The sequence below is a fragment of the Meles meles genome, chromosome 2, assembly GCF_922984935.1.
Source record: "Meles meles chromosome 2, mMelMel3.1 paternal haplotype, whole genome shotgun sequence".
Classification (NCBI taxonomy): Eukaryota; Metazoa; Chordata; class Mammalia; order Carnivora; family Mustelidae; genus Meles; species Meles meles.
Window position 1 is genome coordinate 24,678,985 of NC_060067.1, and position 20,914 is coordinate 24,699,898.

At 43.4% G+C, this 20,914-nt stretch overlaps 1 pseudogene; it reads right to left on the reverse strand.

The window, feature by feature from the left end:
• Positions 1-18,610: 18,610 nt before the first annotated feature.
• Positions 18,611-20,145, reverse strand: LOC123937373 (annotated as a pseudogene).
• Between the last annotated feature and the right edge of the window lie 769 nt (positions 20,146-20,914).

The window sequence follows — 20,914 nt, forward strand, 5'->3', positions numbered from 1 at the left end:
AGGAAAAGTGGATGTTAGGCAGAATAGCCCAACACGGGCTGCTGAACAGATCACATGGAAGTTTATTGAGGGAACTCTTGTTATCCAGGATAGGTAGAGGACAAGACCATTGATGGAGGGCTTTGGATGCTGTTGTGCAGAGCGTGGGCTTTTGTTGTGTGCGACTGAAGTGTTTTAATCAGAAGTAACACGGTCCTTTCATATATTATTAGTAACCGAACTATGCATTTAAGTTTAATTCTTTGTGTTGTGCATTCTGTGGGTTTTGACAAATGCATAATGACATGTATCCACTTTTACAGTATCATACAGTATAGTTTTACTGTCTTAAAAATCCCTCACACTTCACCTACTGATCCTTCTGTCCTTCAAACCTCAGAAACCACTGGTTTTTTTTCACAGTCTCCATAGTTTTGCCTTTTCCAGAATGTCAGATAGTTGGAGTCATAGAATATGTATCCTTTTTAGATTGGCTTCTTGCATTTAGTGATATGCATTTAAGGTTCCTGCAAACCTTTATGGGGCTTGATACTTCATTCCTTTTTATTGCTGATATTCCATTGTATGGATGTACCACTTTGTTTATCCGCTTACTTACTGAAGAACATCTTTGTTACTTCCCTATATTGACGATTTCATAATTGCCAATTTGCGTGCAGGTTTTTATGTGAACATAAGTCCTCAACTCACTTGGGTAAATAAACACCAAGGAGTGTGATTGCTAGATCAAACATGGTCTCTTTTATTTGCTCTCACATTTATTAATTTACTTGATTTTCAAAAGAGCTCTCCGGGCTGAGGCACACTTATTATTCCATTTTTTCATGAGAAACCAAGGCTTTAAGACGTCAAGTAAAACATGTAAATTCACATCATTGGTGAATGTGTGACCCAGTTTCTTTATCCATTCTATTCGCACGGTCTGAAGTTTAAAATAAAACACTTAGCTGGAGCCAGAAAAATTCTCATGATCTCAGCCCAAATCACTTAAACAATGAGACTAGGTCAGTCCCGGCAAAGGGGTGTGGGGAAGCAGTAAGGTTCTTTTTAGCGTCTTCCTGGGCCCACACCCAGGGTCTGTCTTTCAGACAGACGTTCTCTCCCCTCCTCCCCAGGATCAAAAGGCATCGTTACTATTACTTTGGAAACTGCCCAGTAACCAACCGGATAACTAGATGAAGTCATCCAAAAAATTGTTATTATTAATGACTCAACGTGCTACCCCTCCCAGATAAAATGTGCATTTTCGTAGTGGCTTTTAATGTCTTCACTTGGAAAAGTAAAAATGGTGGGAATTTTCAGCAACAGGCAGGAAGGGCTTAAGAAGAGTGGAAAGAAATGATGTGAGATCTCCCAGTGCTCCCCAAATATCCCTCACAGTTAGTTTGGAATATGTGTCATGCCCACAGATAATGACATGCATTCTTTCATTTCATTCCTAGATGACAGAAATCACCCCACTGAATGGGAAGACATTATCCATGGACGAAACCACTCAGGTAGAGTCGCCTTTCCTTCCGGTAGCTTCGCCTTAACATCCCGTGTTAATTACCAACTCGTAGTTAATTACGTTCGCTGAGATACACCACCTTTGTTGATGGACAGTGGTGGCATGACAAGAGGGTGGTTTGGAGTATTTCAGTTCTCTCTGCTCTTCCGGCCATTGCAAATAATCATACAATCTGAAAAAAATCAGTGTGCTGGTTACACAAATGTAGCTTCATGACAGATCTCTTCCAAGCAGGTGGGGTTGGCCCTACGCCCCTCCTTTGTGGAAACTGTGTTGCTGTCACTGAGAAAGGCTTCTCACAGGGTTTAGAAAATAAAATAAACATTGCTAGTGTGAATTCTGATCTTATCCCTCAAACATCGAAAGAGCAGTGTCTTGATTATTACAATAGGTCGCTGGCCTCCATCCAGCATACTCTATTTTTACAATGAAAGTGACTCAGATTCCTTCCTTTTGCCTTTAAAATTTTAGTAGCTAACTGGCAAAGCCCTGGCCTTGGGCATCTCTGATCTTATGAGAATCTTTGGATAATCTTGGAGTCTTACAGTAAATGAAAGCATTGTTTACCTGAATAGTGTTCCTATTTTAAAAAGAGAAGATTTCTGGGTTTTAGTCTGTCTGAATAAAGTTTTATCTCTTTCTGACACCTCGGAGGAGCTGTAGCCTAGGCATCTGCTGCTGTGGGGTGAGCACAATATAACTTAAAGCCACTCCCAAAAAGAATAATCCATGGGTGGTAGTGATTTTGCAAGGGGAAGATTTTTTTTCTCTTAAGATTCTATTTATTTATGTATTTATTTATTTATTGGGCATGAGCGGGTGGGGGTTGGGATGGAGAGTGGAGAGGATTTGGGGAAAGGTACTATGGGAAGGGGTAGGAGGGAAAGGGAGAGAGGGAATCTTAAGCAGGCTCCACACCCAGACTGCTGTGGGATCAATCTCAGGACCCTGAGATCATGACCCTGAGATCATGACCTGAGCCAAATCACGAGTTGAAAGCTTAACTAACTGAACGGCCCAGGTGCCCCTGCAAGGGGAGCTGTTAATCCGGTTCATTCTGGGTGCCAGAATCTAGATGAGATATTTGGGGTTCACCTCCCATGAGCATTTGGAACAACACTGGTAGAGTATTTAACCTGATGTATCTTTTAATGACCCTCATGGCGTCAGAACAAAGACCAAATCCCTAACAAGGCTCCAGGCCCTTGGAGATCTTCCCTTCTAACGACTGCAGTGTTTCCCTGGCCCCGGGGCTTTTCGTGCTCCTGCAGAACTCCAGCCTGCAGGGTTAAAGTTGTTTACCATTCTAACTCCCCTGCTAAGCTGTTGGCTTGGACTTGCATTCCAAAGCACAGGGTGTGGAATTCTGTAGCAATCTGTAAATATCTGCTGAACGCACCAGTGAAAACAATTCCTTGATGTACCCCAACTACAGGGTGAGCTACCAACACTTTACTGAAGAGATAGCTTAAGCAAATGTCTTAAAAAGCACAGTATTATTTACAGATTGGGAGGGAGACAAACCATAAATGACTCTTAATCTCACAAAACAAACTGGGGGTTGCTGGGGGGAGGTGGGATTGGGAGAGGGGAAGCGGGCTATGGACATTGGGGAGGGGAGGCGAACCATAAGAGACTATGTACTCTGAAAAACAACCTAAGGGTTTTGAAGGGTCAGGGGTGGGAGGTTGGGGCAACCTGAGGGTTTTGAAGGGTCAGGGGTGGGAGGTTGGGGGAACAGGTGGTGGGTAATGGGGAGGGCACGTTTTGCATGGAGCACTGGGTGTTGTGCAAAAAGAATGAATACTGTTACGCTGAAAAAATAAATAAAATGAAAAAAAAAAAAAGCACAGTATTAGGTATGTGAAGAGAATGGGTCTGGTGTTAACGCGTCTCTCCTCACTGCGAACTCAGTAACCCCTGCAGTGGAGAGAGGCCAAGGGAATCGTTCTGCCCTGGCTCCATGTGCCTTGGCTCACTTTCTTTCTTGGCCCTGGGTCTGCGTTGTCCCAGAGGCTCTTTTCTGCACCGTATTCGTCTACACCTCACGTTCACGTGTGCTGCCATGGGCTCTTGCCTTTACTGGGGTTTTCATAGAAATCACTAGGATGTCTCAGTCTCTCTGAATGAAGTTGTACAAAAGTCACAGTCTCAGGAGACCCAATTTTACAGCTTTGGGTTGGGAGGGATCTTGCTGTTTCTGATTTGCTATTGCCAGACCTCTGCATGGGCTGACCTTGAAGAAGCCTTGTGCTCTACTGAATGTTTATGTCCCTCCTACCCCAAATTCATATGTTGAAATCCCAGCCCCCAATGTGATGGCATTTTAGAGGTGAAACCTTTGGTAGGTGACTAGTAAGAGCTCTCTTGTCCCTCCCACCGCGTGAGGACACCGTGAGAAGATGGCCAGTAATGAACCAGGAAGCAGGTTCTCACCAGGCGTGGAAACTGCTCGCGCCTCCATCTTGGACTTTCGGGCTCCAGAATTGTGAGAAATAAAGATTTGTTGTTTGAACCACCCACCTTATGGTACTTTTTTAATCATAGCAGCCTGAACGGACTGAGACACCTGGTTTCCTTCGGTGTGCCCTCTGTAGAAAGCCGAGGTTTGTTGTCTCCTCCTGGGGCACTTCGTTCTCTGTCCTGTCCTGCCCCACGGTTTTACGTGGGAGCTGTGGGAAGTGAAGTCAACACCACCACCATCACCATCGTCGCCACCGCTGCCCCCACTGTCACCAGCACCAGCACCTTTTCATGACCATCACCATCTATCACCATCAACACTCACCTGTCCCTTCCTTGCTTCAGCTACAGGGCTGGGTAACTCACCCAGGCTCATCCATTGAGTCCTCGTGATAGCCTTATGGAGTTGGTGACATGAGAATCTCGCTTTTGCGGGGGAGGAAACGGAGGCACAGGACTCTGACTTGCTCAGAGTCACATAGCTATCAAAGGACCCTTGTAGTCTGGCTCTCCGTCTTGTATATTGCAGCCACCTGGGTTTTTCTTGGAATAAGTTCCCCTCTGCATTCTGCATTACACTATGCTGCACCTTCCATCACCCTAGCTCTAACAGCCAGAGGGTTTGAAAATTTTTTATTTTTTATTTTTTTTAATGGTATACTCACCTTCATGTGGACCTTAGAGGCAGAGCCATGGAAACAAAATGTTTTCCTTTTTTTAAATTAATTAATTAATTTATTTATTTTTGTTTGTTTATTTTCAGCGTAACAGTGTTCATTGTTTTTGCACCACACCCAGTGCTCCATGCAGCACGTGCCCTCCCTATTACCCACCACCTGGTTCCTCAACCTCCCACCCCACCCCACCCCACCCCCGCCCCTTCAAACCCCTCTGGTTGTTTTTCAGAGTCCATAGTCTCTCATGGTTCATCTCCCCTTCCAGTTTCCCTCAACTCCCTCTCCTCTCCATCTCCCCATATCCACCGTGTTCTTTGTTATGCTCCACAAATAAGTGAGACCATATGATACTTGACTCTCTCTGCTTGACTTATTTCGCTCAGCATAATCTCTTCCAGTCCCGTCCATGTTGCTACAAAAGTTGGGTATTGGGGCGCCTGGGTGGCTCAGTGGGTTAAGCCGCTGCCTTCGGCTCGGGTCATGATCTCAGGGTCCTGGGATCGAGTCCCACATCGGGCTCTCTGCTCAGCAGGGAGCCTGCTCCCCCCTCTCTCTCTGTCTGCCTCTCTGCCTAGTTGTGATTTCTCTCTGTCAAATAAATAAATTAAATCTTTAAAAAAAAAAGTTGGGTATTCATCCTTTCTGATGGAGGCATAATACTCCATCGTGTATATGGACCACATCTTCCTTATCCATTCGTCTGTTGAAGGGCATCTTGGTTCTTTCCACAGTTTGGCGACCGTGGCCATTGCTGCTACAAATAAACATTGGGGTACAGGTGGCTCTTCTTTTCACTGCATCTGTATCTTTGGGGTAAATACCCAGCAGTGCAATTGCAGGGTCATAGGGAAGCTCTATTCTTAATTTCTTCAGGAATCTCCACACTGTTCTCCAAAGTGGCTGCACTAACTTGCATTCCCACCAACAGTGTAAGAGGGTTCCCCTTTCTCCACATCCTCTCCAACACACGTTGTTTCCTGCCTTGCTAATTTTGGCCATTCTAACTGGTGTCAGGTGGTATCTCAATGTGGTTTTAATTTGAATCTCCCTGATGGCTAATGATGATGAACATTTTTTCATGTGTCTGATAGCCATTTGTATGTCTTCATTGGAGAAGTGTCTGTTCCTATCTTCTGCCCATTTTTTGATATGATTATCTGTTTTGTGTGTGTTGAGTTTGAGAAGTTCTTTATAGATCCTGGATATCAACCTTTTGTCTGTACTGTCATTTGCAAATATCTTCTCCCATTCCGTGGGTTGCCTCTTTGTTTTGTTGACTGTTTCCTTTGCTGTGCAGAAGCTTTTGATCTTGATGAAGTCCCAAAAGTTCATTTTTGCTTTTGTTTCCTTTGCCTTTGGAGACATATCTTGAATTGCTAAGGACATGTTGAAAAACAAAAACAAAACTGGCGGCATCACGTTACCCGATTTCAAGCTTTACTACAAAGCTGTGATCACCAAGACAGCATGGTACTGGCATAAAAACAGACACATTGACCAGTGGAACAGAGTGGAGAGCCCAGATATGGACCCTCAACTCTATGGTCAAATAATCTTCGACAAAACAGGAAAAAATATACAATGGAAAAAAGACAGTCTCTTCAATAAATGGTGCTGGGAAAACCGGACAGCGATATGTAGAAAATGTTTTCCTTTTATGTGGTCTTCGTTTCCTTGGTCTGCCTTTCTTTCCAGCTGACAGTCATCTCTTGACCTTGTGCTGATGATGCGTGGGTATTGGGTGCTTTTCCGGTGATAAAGAGAATCCTGCCAGAAGAATGATGTGATAGTTGGAAGTAGCGGGGGTTAAGTTTTTGGGTGAAGCATTTGGGAGGGAATACAGGGAAAGAATGTGTGAGACCTCTGGTATAATATTGCAGAGTGACGTAGGCTTCGTACTGCCCCTTTCTAGAACTCTTTAGAATTTTCAAAAACGGAAACTCATCTATCTTTACCACAGCTTTGTGAACGAGGCAGGGTAGGAATTATTGTTCCTTTTTGCCAAAGAGAAAACAGAGGCTCAAAAAGTTAAGTGATTTGCTGTAGGTCCTCCGTCTACTAAGCAGCGAATCAGGGCAAGGGCTTCTGTTTCCTGGTTCTGCTTTCACAAGAACACCCTTTTTCTCTATCATGGTGTGAGCAGATGAAGAGTAAAAATAGACACACTCAATCTTTATCATTTAAAATTTTCTTTGTTGTTGCCCCAGAAAACAATGAATGAAAAATGAACTCCGAGTCCCTGTTGAGCGGCTTGGCAATTGCGAGTACCTTCCTTCCACCAGCGAGATATGGTTGGAATCTGTGATGAGTACGTTCAGAAGGGCCAAGACTTTGGTTGCTGGACCAATGATGTTCGATTTCTTTTGTTCAGAAATCAGTCTTATACTAGTCTGGATTTTTGAAGTCAACCACCTTGTGTGATTGTGAGAAAGTCACCCATTACTTTTTCCTGTTTCCATCTCTGTTTTCCATCCTGTCCCAGGGGATGGGGGAATTATTATGCTTGAGGTGTACAGAAGTGGGAGAAAAAAGACAGTTCCGGAGTTTCCAAACGATAGAATTCTATTCAGTTCTGTCATTGAACATTGTACCCCGTGTTTGCATGGTATCTACTTTTACTTTCACCTTTCCGCCTTTTACCAGGCTGTTTATTTTTTCATCATGAGAATGGATTATTTTATAATAAAAACAAAGAACTCATATAAAATGACTGGCAACACACTAACTCTATTTATTTTAATTCTGCCTTAAGCCTCCAAAGTGGAATGAAGAATGAGTGTAAAATTTGGTTTGTAATATGAGGGGGAAGCCCCCATCTAACTCTAAGAATTCTTTACATTTCTTACTCTATGCACCTGCATACTCTATTTACTTAAGTGAAAGTTCTTCGTTTTCATTTTAATTCAATGAAATTTTGTTCCATGCCTACTTTTTTTTTTAAAGATTTTATTTATTTATTTGACAGAGAGAGATCACAAGTAGGCAGAGAGGCAGGCAGAGAGAGTGAGAGGGAAGCAGGCTCCCTGCCGAGCAGAGAGCCTGATGCGGGACTCGATCCCAGGACCCTGAGATCATGACCTGAGCCGAAGGCAGCAGCTTAAACCACTGAGCCACCCAGGTGCCCCTGTTCCATGCCTACTTTTGGCTAGTTACTGATTTGATTCCCTAAACAGTAAGACATAGTGCCTGCCCTTCCAGATATGACAGCTTGGTGGGTGAGATGTGACAAAATGTTGTTTCCCTAAGATGTTCTTTTGAGGCAGAAATAGGGTCCTAACACACATGGAATTGCAAGGCTTCCAGGCACATCCCTTTCCAGTGCTGCCTCGCCAGCCCCCTTGGTGTCCGTCTTTCACCTGCTCCTGCTGCAGAGGCAGGTTCTCAGTCATCCCAGGTGCTGTCCTGCACGTGATGATGTCATCTCGTTTCTCCTCTGGCTGGTCCAGCTCCAGGCTCATACCATTGAGCCACTTCTCACCTCAGCTTTCCCCAACTTTCACATCACATGGGAAAAGCATCCTTTATCCCTAATCTTAATATATTCTCGCACACAGACCACAAAAGAGAGTTGCCCTCTGTTATCCCAGTCACATAGGGATACAAATTATAACTGGAAAAATTAAAATTACAAAAAAATTATAAAAAATTAACAAAGAGAACACAGAAAAGCTACCCACTTTTTGGTTGCAGCTCCCCTGTCCTTAGAGCTCCCATGGTGCTTCAAGTTAAGCTCCCTCAGGTCAGGGAATGGGTCTCTCTTGCTCACTTGTGTATCCCCAATGCCCAGTCTAGTGCCTGAACCAGGGTAGGCACTCACCAAATGTTTGTTGAGTACAAATGGATGACTAAGTGACTCAGGCATGCATCCCTGTGAACTTGGCCAAGGACAAGCTGAGTGGCAGAAACCACGCTGCACTCAAAATTATCCCTTCCTTGGACACTGGCTGACTGTCCTTGGAACATGTTTGTGTGACTTGGCCTTCTCTTCCCTCAGGATGAGTTCATTTCCCAGGAGGCTCCTCCGACCCTTAGGCAAAAAAACCTTGGCAGACCCACCCCAGGGGCCCTCCAGATTTGCCCAGGCCCTGTGTCTGGACCCTGGCGCGAAGATGGCCTGTGTTCAAGCCAGGGCTCGGCTACACAAACAATGACAGCTGGAATGTCAAGTGCAAGGACAAGAACCATGAGAGGGAAGAATGTTTACTTTTGACCGGGAAGGTAAAGGAAGGCTTGGGCAGGTGATCAGAGTGAGGACCAGCTGCAGACGCAGGGTCACAGAGCACCCAGGAACACAATGTTCTGTCAGAAAGCCCACTGTGGAGAATAATATTGGGAGAAGAAGAAATAATGATTGTTTAGGGACATTTGTGGATTTTATTCCCAAGGCCAAGAGAAACAAACTGACCTGAGTTTGGGACGTGTCAGATGAAGGATGGGTTGCAGGGCGAGAGATTGGAAAGCTGCTTAGGAAGCTCCATCAGTCATCCAAGAAAGAGGCTGGAGACCGACCAAGGGTGGGGCAATGGGAATGAAAAGCCTCCTCCACCTCATAGTAGTCCTTTGTCTACTTATTTGTGCATATTTGTGTTTTCACAACACTTCCAAACCCAGTGTCAGGCCCAGAAATAGTGGTCAGTAGATGTCTGGAGAATGAATGAGTGAATAAAGCACAGAGGGAGAAGACACTGGGGGTGAAGAGTCCATAGGCTCTGGGCGGGGGGTGTGTGTGCGCGGGGAGTAAGTTGGTGAGAGAAATAGAGAAGATGAAGATAAGATGAGGTTTTTAGGTATTGCTGGGATGCTCCTCTCCAAGGTGGGAGTTCGATGGAAAGCAGAAGCAGGTAGAGGTTGAGCGAGGATTATGACAACTTCGAACGAGCCCACATTCTGTGCCAGGTGTGCTTCTAAATGTTTCATGGGTAGTGACTTATTTTATCCTTATGATAACCTTATATAGTAAATACTAGTATTCTTTGATAGATGAGGACACCGAGGCTCAAGGAGGTTAGATAACATCCTATAGTCACAGCTAACAAGAGGCACAGCCAGAATTTGAACCCTTGTCTGTTGGTTTGGGACCAGTGACCTGTGGCATTTGAGAAAACTGACCAAATCTGCAGTTGTTAGAATGTACCCCACATGCCATGTTGAAAATGTTTTTCATGCCCCTTTGGTATTATGGTCAATTCTGTGATATTAACTAGGTGTATTAGTTATGGTTCTTCAGAGAAACAACAGGATGTCTGTCTATCTATCTGTCTATCATCTACCTGTCTGTCTGTCTATTTATCTGTTTATCATCTACCTGTCTGTCTATCTATCTATCGACCCACCTACCTATCTATCTAGATTCATTTTATGGAGCCAACTCCCATGATTGTGGAGGCTTGGCAAGTCCAAAGTTTGCAGGGTAGGCTGGCAGACTGGAGAACCAGGGAAGGGCTGCAGTTTGAGTCTGGAGGTGGTCTGCTCGACTTCTTCTCCCTCGAGGTCAGTTTTTTCTACTAATGCTTTCCGTCTGAATGGATGAAGGCCTCCCCACCCCCACCCGCCTTAGACGGTAATCTGCTTTACTCAAAGCCTCTTGGTTTAGATGTTAATATCTCGAAGTGTCCTCACAGAAACATCTAGAATAATATTTGACGAAATACCTGGGGTGTATCATGACCTAGCTAAGCTGACTCTTAAAATTAGCTCTCACTCTCACACCAAGGCTCAGAAAATAGGGACAGTGGCAAGTACTTAGCATACACCACAGGCGGCCTTGCTGAAGCAGGATTGCTAAAGTTGGAAAGTCTGAAAACTTCACGAAAAGGTTTGAGATGTTTTAAGCTTGCATTATCCACATTTATGATCTTTTGAATAATACATCTGGTAATGGGTTGATGCTGCCAGGGAAGATATGGTTAACTATGGCTTCTAGATATATTTAATATTTCTAAGACTATAGAGTGAAATGACTGTGGTCATATTCATGCAACCAATCTCCAGTTTATCAAATATCATGGTAGTAAAAGGAAGGTTGCTTCAGACACACGGAGGGTATTTCCATCCTATGGGGAGCATGTGAGTTTTGTGTCTGGCTCTGACTTCCCAGAAATGGTGAGCAGCATGTCACAGGCAGCCAGAGAGCCCTGGGTTCAAGTACCACCACAGTCCAATCTGAGTATCAACTTACTTTCCTCCTTTGGAATCAATACACTTAGATTCCCACATGTTTTCTGTGTGAGTATTTTTCTTGAATATTTATTGGCCCAGGTTATATTACCTCCCCCACTAATATATATTTATTCTGGGACTAGCACTTTTAAATTCTCAGAAATTACCACAAGTATTGACATTTATTTTCTAGGCTCCAAAAGACATCATCTATGATGTTGAAAAGATGTCATTTGGTGTCTGGCTAGTTAAGAAATGGAGACATTGAAACCCAATCTTAGTTTGGGGTTCTAGAACGCCTTTTTGAGAGTATGGTTTTTAACTGCATATGAGAATATGCTAAAGATAAAAGTATATTTAGGTTTTATAGAGTACTTTACAAACATGAGTTCATTCTTTCTGTGCTCTTAAGATGTTATGCAAAATACAGTTGTATTTTCAGGGGAGTCAGTAAAACCTTTAAAGAGGTAAATTGGCCTAAATTACTTGGTGGTCAAGCCAGGAATTAAATTCTTGTCTCCAGATTCCCTGACCAGGGAGCCCTGGGAAGAGGTGAAGGTCTGGTTCACATCCTGGGAGGTCTGGTGGAAAAAGTATAAACTCTGAGGTCACAGGTTCAAATCTCTGCTCTACCTCTCACCAGCTGTGTGAACTTGGATAAGTTATTTGACATCTCCATGAACACTAAAAGCACATGTGAGACAGTCAAGATTGCAGAAGGTAGAGCAGTGAATTCTATTCGTAAACCTTTTTTTAAATAGATATTTTAAAAATTTATTTAACAGACAGAGATCACAAGTAGGCAGAGAGGCAGGCAGAGAGAGAGAGAGGAGGAAGCAGGCTCCCCGCTTGAGCAGAGAGCCCGATGCGGGGCTCGATCCCAGGACCCTGAGATCATGACCTGAGCCGAAGTCAGAGGCTTTAACCCACTGAGCCACCCAGGCGCCCCTATTTGTAACCCTTTTAATGGCTGGAGAGTAACCAAATGTTTCAGGTAACATTTAAGAAGTTTTTGTATTCTCAGAGCACATCCATCTGACGATAAAGTGATGCCAAATTAACAGGAACAAAAAAACTCACCATTTCTCTAGCTGATGTCAAAACCCTAGTTGGATATCTCCAGTGGCAAAGTCTGAGAGACAGACAAGGGTCAGGTAGTTTGGGGGAGATAATCCGGGAAGCACAATGAAGAAGTAGGGAGGATGAGACAGGGAAGGAAGAAAATCCAATAAAGGTATTTTATTGAGCTGGTTGCTACAGTGGGCACCTGGCTCTGAAGAACCTTATAGAAAGCACCTCAAAAATAATTCTTCCATTGGGCAGGAAGCTGGGGTTCATCTGGGGCTATTAATTCTTTTTCTCTTTTGGGCTATGGCTACATGCAGGCTCAGTAATCTTCCTTGCTTTTTGGGCAACATCTCTGAGCAGAAAATCTGGAGATACGTTGGTAGGGCCTTGAGTTGGAATCTGGTGTTGTAAGGCAAGGCTGTCCACCAAAGCTATGCTGAAATCAGGTGGGCCAAAGGGAATGTGGCAAAGACCATAACCACTGTTTGTTGCAGACCTCCATCTTCCCCTCAATGGTTTCTGATAATGTGGGAACTTTCTGATAATGTGGGAACTGATAAAGGGGAACTTCATGTGGAATTGCACATAGGTGGCTAGAGCTCTGTGAAGCAATGTCTGATGTGAATGCTATTGGTCTCCTGTGAGCTCTGCACAGCTCCTCATCATGGTGGTAGCCACTGGACTAGTATAGCTCCTCAGTCTGATGTCCCCATCTCTGCCATCTCCCACTGAGGTGTTTCACAGCCACAGTGTACCAACATAAAACCACTGAGGTGGGGAGAGTCCTTTCTGCCTGCTTTCATACCCTATATTCTGACGTTGATCCCTAAAGCATTAAGGCAATGAGAATCTGGGAAACTTCTGTGAAATTGCAAATATCATCTGGAAAAGGAACATCTCGATCCACTGTGACCTCTTCCTGCACTATCTTGGATCAGCTAATGTGTTTTGTACCAGAGAGCACAGAGTTGAGGAAATATAAAGGCAGATGGATAGTTTTTGTTGTGGGAGTCAGGAGTCTAGACAGAGCTTAGAAGAACTGGGTGCCTTCTTTTCCATTCTGAAGACCAGGCAGAAAAGGCAAAGAGTCAGGAGGAAGGAACTCACATGCTGAGGGTCTTCTGTGTGTCAGTCATTTTATAATATTACGTCTTATTTAATCTTCATAGCACTTCACATTACTACAAAGTAAAGGTTATTATTTCCAAGGAGATCAAAGCAGCACAAGTACAGCGAGAACAAATAACTTTCCCAAGGTCACTGAGTTAGGAAGACACAGAGGAAGGTTTTGAACCCTGGTCTATCTAGTACTACAGTCTGAGCAATCATGTAACAGCTGAATGGAAAAAAGAAAGGAGAAGAACCAGGAGTTAATGACATTGGATGTGAACACTTGAAGGGTGGACTGAACCATAGATTTTGATTTCAGGTTGCACTCTCAACCATCCAAGCAGTTCTCAGAATGAATTCCACAGGAAGAAGCAAGCATTCATGTGAAAAAGGCCTGGGGGATTGAGCTGGCTACAAGTTCAGTGAGCCAGCAGGTGCTGCTACTGCTAAGACTGGGATGTGTCCTCACTTTGCATAACGGACTCAAGGGAAAGTGGACGAAGTCATAGGCTCACTGTGCTTTGTTCTGTTTAGAATCTACCTGGATATCCATTTTCTAGTCACCACATTTTAAGGGGCTCCAGAAGACTTCCAAATCAGAGTATTCGCTGAAAGAACCAACAGGAAATTGATTGGTATAGAAAGTCTGATGTGGGAAGTTTATTGTGGGCAGGAGCTAGAAACTAGAGGAAGGAAACACGGAGGGAGACAAGGTGACTTTTTCAGATACTTATAGGGCCTGTATGAGGATTTGCACTCAAGTCATTGGAAGTAGGCAAATAGAAGGGAAGGAAGGAAGCCCCTATTTATTGAGATCTGTGTGTATCAGTTGCTGCACCTGCTTCAAGTACTTGAACGTTAAGGAAGATGCAAATATTGAGCTGTAATGTCCATTGGTGTGAGAGGATTCCTCTTTGACATTTCAGAGACTGGATTAATGTGGACGGAGATATTGCAGAAGGGGATTTCAGCATTACATGAACAGTTTGAATAGAAGATGAATGACCTCTCAGATCTATTCACAATTATGACTGCGTGGATAATCTCAGCCACTTGCTCATCCTCCAAGATCATTGAGAATAGGACCTTCATCTGTTAGATAGATTAAAGCGAAAATAAAGATCTTCAAAGACCAAGATAAAAAATTCTAAAATCTTCCTAAAGGAAAAGCAGACCATGTGCAAGGGACATGAGTCTTTTTGAAACCAGAATCACAGACGAAGCATAAGATACCACTTTATGATGATAAAATACAAAAAAATGTAAGGTTTGATAATTCAGGTCAGTGGTCAGATAATTCCATTTGAGGAAAGAGAGACCCTCATATGCTAGTGAATGTGAGTTGGTGTAGTCATTCTGGGAAACAATCTGGTGCTCCTTAGAGAAACTGAGAAGGATGCATATTCTCTGTCACCTAGAATCCCTTCTCTAGTCATATGCTCCAGAGGAACTCTTGCACAGGTATAAGGAACATACATAAGAGCATTTTAATATATTTTGGTAACATCTTTAGTGATGATAGGGAGTTGGAAGGGACTTGTCCATCACAATGGGAATGGGTGAGTAAATCAGAGTGACTAGTACAGAATACTATGCAATACTCAGAGTTCAGCGAATTAGATGTAACTACAGTTTAAATGGATTGATCTTAAAAACACAGTGAAAAGAGCAAGAAGTTGAATAAGATTTATATGCAATATCGCTTATGGAAGATAAAAACACATGTGTAAAATTGTTATTTATCTTTTAGTACTACATAGAGATGCAAGGACGTTATCATAAACATGAATGTGGGGCAGGAAATGGAAGTGGAGCTGTGAAGGGTATGGAGGGGGAGACGGGGCACAATAGAATTAAAGAAGGTAACAGAAGGATTGTGCGCAGAGAGCATGTAGACTTCTGTACCTCTGATAACATGCTGTGACCTGAAAAGGTTTACAAAATTTTCTAAACAGCAGGAAAAATACAACTTATGCTTTTCATAAACGTAGGTGAAATGTTAACTTATGTGTTGACCTGTTTGCCAATTCATCTTTTCAAATTACGTATTCATTCATTTCATCGTTTAATACATTTTCATTGAGCGCCCACTATCTACCTGGTAATGGTCACTCTAAGGCACTGGGAATACAGCTGTGTATGACACACTCACAGGAAAATACCCAGAAGAATTGCTGGGTCAGGGAGTAAGCACGTTACAATTTTAATAGATATTGCTAAATTGTCCTCCAAGTCTATACCAACTGGTATTTTTTATTAGGTGGTCTGTTTTCAGATATGGTTTTAACAGGGACACTTTCCAATTATTTGCTTCTCTAAGGGCAGATTGGAGGGATTGATAGGGAGGGAGCTGGAAAAAAGCCCAAGGGAATTTGGGATTTGAGTATTTGTGTATTGTGTGAGCAGAGACAACCTGGTCCTGGGTGGAAGAATGGAAGCTCAGGGAAAATTGTGAGGTGTGTCAGACACATGCTCCCCAGGCTTGCCCTGCCCTGGGCTTTTTCCCTCTTGGGTCATTTAACAGTGGCCTCTGCTATCAAGCACCTGCCATGGCAAGGGGAGAGGAAAACTATTCATTACCAATTGTCACACTTCAGCAGGAGTGCAGTGTCTGTGCCCATGGCCAGCATCCCTACCAGGCTTCCAGTGAATTCCCATCCAACTGCCACAACCCTAGATGGCAGCCTGTGGGTTCCACCCAGGCCCCTTGGTGGAAACAGGATGTAATGTTTCCAAGCAGGGCGAGCAGCAGCTGCTTATCTGCGGTGGTCAGTATGGCAGAGAGAAACATTCTCTGGGACCTTCCTTCCTTGGAGTGTTTGAAAACCATGACCCCACTCCCCTTTATGGGGGAGGTAACTGAGGAGTTTTAACTAAGTGGAGCATAAACATGAAATGTTTGTATTTTCTCCAATTATTGATTTCTTTTTTAAAAAAGATTTTATTTATTTATTTCAGAGAGAGAGAGAGAGAGAGAGAGAGAGAGAGAGACTGAGCAGGGAGGCAGAGGGGGAGGGAGAAAGAATCTGAAGCAGACTCCGCACTGAGTGTGGAGCCCAACGTGGGACTCAATCCCATGACCACAAGATCATGACCTGAGCTGAAACCAAGAGTTGGATGCTTAACTGACTGAGCCACCCACGTGCCCCTCCAATTATTGATTTCTATAGTGTTCAGGTGAATTCCCATTTTCCCACTCTTTAACATCTTTGGCAGGTTCCATAATGTTCTGCCCTCTTTAAGTTATAAAAATTTCAGTCTATTTTGGTTTAAAAAGTCAATCTCAGACTTAATTTAAATCTAATCTCCTACCTCATCTAAACCATGGGTTTAACCTGAAGCCTGGGGGATCTGGGGCAGGAGTTTTTTTTTTTTAAATTTTTTATTTATTTCTTATTTTTTTTTTTATAAACATTGGGGCAGGAGTTTATAAACTGCCTTTTCACTTTTCATCAGACCCAACGCTTTGGAATAGAGATGGAGGCGATAGGCAAGGGGTTAGGGAATGGAGGAGAAATAGTCTATCTTGAGATACAGACCTCGTTTCTCTCCTGGCTCTACTGGTATATTTCCCCATGGGTAGTGCTATTGTCCTTTTGGGTAGGATGATTCTGGCTGGAAATGTTCTACAATTTTCTGAATATTTAACATTTCTCCATCCCCAATAAAAATCCCCATAGCATGTTCATCTTTATAACTTAATAGCTTCTTGACTTTGTGCAAGTTTCTTCACTTCTGTGTATCCCCATGTGCTCATCTAGAAAATGGGGAGAATAAAAGTACGTTCTTCATAGGACTTTTGTGAGAATTAAATATGAACTTTGTAAAGGGCTTGATACAGTGCCTGGTATTTTCCAGCACTAAATGTTAGCTTTGGTAATAATTACTGAAATGAGTGGTTTTATGAAATTGAACAAAGTTTCTCCTAAAACACAATCATTTATTAACATTTTTCTTTATTTTTGTTTTGGTCTCTTTTCTACTGGTTTTAACCTACCAAAGTGCCTGGAAGCCAAGTCATGCAAAGTTTGTGGCAAAAACTGCCTTGTTCTATTCTGCCACAGATTTTAATTGAAGGGCAGATTTTCTGAGTTGACCTGATTGTTTTTTGGGTTGAGGGGAGATGAGCCTTCAATTCACCCATTTTAACCTCTTTTTCCAAACACTCTATCAGTTTTGCTTTTCCTTCAGTCTCCTCCAGGGAACTGCTTTTCTTACTTGAAGGGCAGAGGAAACAGAGCAGGTAATTGATGTCTGAATAAAGATGATAGAAATGATGGTTGTTGAGATGAAAATGAAAAATCAACACTTACGTTGTCCTCCATGGTCTTTTAATGACTTGTGGCCAAAAGCATTATGCTGTTTTTATAAAAGGGAACCAAATATATACTGGGTTTTATTGAAATGCCAGGATGAATGAAGCTTTTGAGAATAGGAAGCATTTTTCTATGGCTTTACCACTCCTGTAATTATGTTAATGCTGGGGAGGGTGAGCAGAGAGACCTTGGTACAATATGACGGCTATGAATTCTATCTCCTCCCATACTCATATTTTAGATTCCAAGCTTCGATAACAAAATTGAATTAAAAGAGCTCCCTGAGCAGTGTGCTGTATACCTAACCCCATCTCTCACTATTTTTGCACTCTCTCTTTTTATATCGAAACATACTTTAGAAGATAGGGTCAAATGACTTGTGTTGGGAATTGTATGCAAACTAAGAATCTGCATGTAGAAGTGAGATAGATAGGGAAAAATATTGCTACATTTCATTCAGCTTTTTAAAAAACTTAATACAAAAAATAACTGGTTTAGGTCTTTAATTTGTTCCTGAAAAAAAGTCTAAGCCATAGAAGTTTTGAAGTAAATTTTATCACCTGAGGTATCGGGGAGGGGGAGGACCTATTTTCTGAGTCACTTGATAGCAGAAGGAATTCCTTTTTTGTGGAGAGGGACCAGTTATTAGAAATAAGAGTGGCAGGACACTGGGTAGTTCAGTTGGCTAATCATCTGCCTTCAGCTCAGTTCATGACCCCAGGGTCTGGAATTGAGTCCTGCATCGGGCTCCTGGCTCAGCAAGGATCCTGCTTCTCCCTCCCTCTCCTTGTATGCTCTTTCTCTTTCTTGGACAAACAAATAAATAAAATCTTTTAAAAAAATAAAATAAATTTTAAAAAGTAAAGAAAGGAATCAGACTTGTAATTGGTACTACAATGGTTGCTTGTGTGATGGTTTCTTGGACGGCCTGAAATTACAGTATGGTTAATCCTGTTCAGCTCCCAGTGAGCTTGGCCTACAGTAGGCACATAATAAATGTCTGATAATGGAATGAAGAAATGATACACATCTGCCCATTGCTCAAAGCATCCGTGGCTTCCTCTGTTCATCAAGTTGACTTCTATCAGGTGTTTGGTTTGTTTTTGTTCTGTTTTGGCTTTCGTGACTTTATTAAATGAAGGACTCCACGGGCAAGCAGAAGGGATCAAGAGCAACAGCAGGAGCAAATATAAAAGTATAAAATGTAAAGTGTAGCACTGGGGAATGTGTGCAGGATTGAACCATGCCCACAGAGACCTTAGGGTCACAAGGTTGAGAACCAGCCATAGCCCACCCTCTGAGGGAATCTAAGCCTGAGGAGCACGTGCAGGGCTCTTGACTGGGGTTGGAAGTGGCTTGAATGGAGCCCAAGCTTGGGCCTTGAAGTAGGAGATGAGTTGTGTGGGTACGTCTGCAAGCACAGTCTGTGCTAGTGTCTCCTGAGGGGGCTTTCTGGAAGTGGTGGTAGAACACAAACTGCACAACGTCACAGGCAGCTCCACCCCAGAGCATGCACGCAAGGGCCCACCATCAGATCCAGCTGCTCCATGGCCTCGAAGGCAGCGCCACCCACGATGATCACTGACATGGGCAGGTGGGAGGCATGCGCCACAGCCTCACATGTGGCCTTCACATCTGACGCAGCACTGTCAGTCAGCAGCAACAGCATGAAGTATTGCAAGGCAGTCCTGATAGGCAACCTGGGTTGCCAACCTAGCCACATGGTTGATGATGGGTGCAAAGTTGGTGGCGCTATAGGGGTGAATTTGGGGCAGGGCTTGGTGGTAAGCATCCACAATGTCCTGGATGCCTGTTTAGTAGGGGTTACTAGGGTTGAAGTTCACGGCAAATTCATGGGAGACCTGCCAATCAGGGGGTACCTGGACCCCAAATCCAAATGCTGGGAAAGCTTGTCTGAATCATAGTCCTGAATCATGCTGCCCTCACTTCCTGTTGCTGTCAGGTACACATTGACCCCTGTTGGGCTCAGGTAGTACAGGGAGCTGGGGGAAGAAGGATCTCCACTGGAGCCCGTGAAGTCAATGCTTACAATGAAGTTAATTTGACAACCTCCCATCACACAGTCCAAGAATGAATACTGTGTTTCTACCTGGCAAATCTTGACATAAACAGTCACACAGTTCTTGCAGATTTTCTTTTTCTGCTGTTCCTCAGGGCGGATCCATTCAAACTCAGCGGGGACTGCTTGCAGCTGGGCCAAGCTGGTGCAGAAGGTACCAGTAAGATCATGTGAACCATCACTGTCATAATCTGGGCATTGCACCTGGGTGGATGTGCTGGGATCTCCCCCACAGAAATGCTGAAGGGGAAGAGAGAAGTGTTTCCATGTAGGATTCAAGTTGTTCTTGATTACCTCCGATCTGTATGCCAGGTGCCGTTTCCCATCACCCTGATGGAAGAACTCCAAGAACGGATCCAATTTCCCCAGGAAGGCCTTATCTAGGTTTCTGGCCTCCACCTCCATGGTCACAATACAACTATCCTTCATCTTCTGAGTGGATACCTCTTCTGGGGAACACTCAGTCCCTCCTAGGAAGTCATTCCCCAGCTCATTATGTCTATGTCATAAATGCCAAATCGGAGCTTCTGGACTGTTTCAAAGTGGTACTCAAGCTGCAGAGTCTTGGAGAACCTGGGGCTCGAACAGTTCCGTACTCCCTCAGTTCGCCAAGCTCAGTCCAGCTTCCCCTTCCCACATCCTGTAAAAGGATGCAGAATGGGTCAGACTTGGAGCCGATGTCCTTGTCAATGAGGTGGTCACAGGAAATGGATAGCTGAACCAAGGTCACGCAGTGGGCCATCTCTTTCGCCACTTCACAAAATGGCCACCAGCCGTGTTTGTGTTTTTTCAAAATTGCATCAACCTCTGCAGTTGTAGCTGCTTCTTTTTTTTCCCTTTTTCACTTTTGGGAGAAAAAAACCTACTCTTTCTAACTAGTGAGTTGCCTTCATATCTGCGAGAGAGGACCAAGTAAGCTGAATTTCATGGATTGTGGCCTCGACTGAAAGTTCAGTTCTGACTCTTAGTTCATGAAAAATGTTCTATATTTGGTAATAATATAGTTCTGTTGGACCTTTGTTGTTTTGTTTTTTTTTTAAAGATTTTATTTATTTATTTGACAGACAGAGATAACAAGTAGGCAGAGGCAGGCAGAGAGAGAGGTGGGGAAGCAGGCTCCCCGCAGAGCAGAGAGCCCAACTCAGGGCTCGATCCCAGGACTCTGGGATGATGACCTGAGCCGAAGGCAGAGGCTTTAACCCACTGAGCCACCCAGGCGCCCCGTGGAGTTTCTTTCTCTTGACCTGCTCTTATTCCTTACCCCCTTTGTCCTTCATAAGCATTTCCCCCAATACATCTATTTATTATATTTCTAATTCTGCTTCCCGGAGTTTCTATTTCCGAGAGGCCCCAAATCATGCAAAATCTAAAACATGATTTATTATTGTCTGTGAAAAAATAACAATGAGCTATTTTGAACTAATTGTTGTTTATTAGTGTTTGTTTGCTATTTTAATATTCACTTTGTCAGCTGCTAGTATTTTCCAGCAATAGGTGATAATACCAACAACTTAAGAAAAAGTTATAAAAA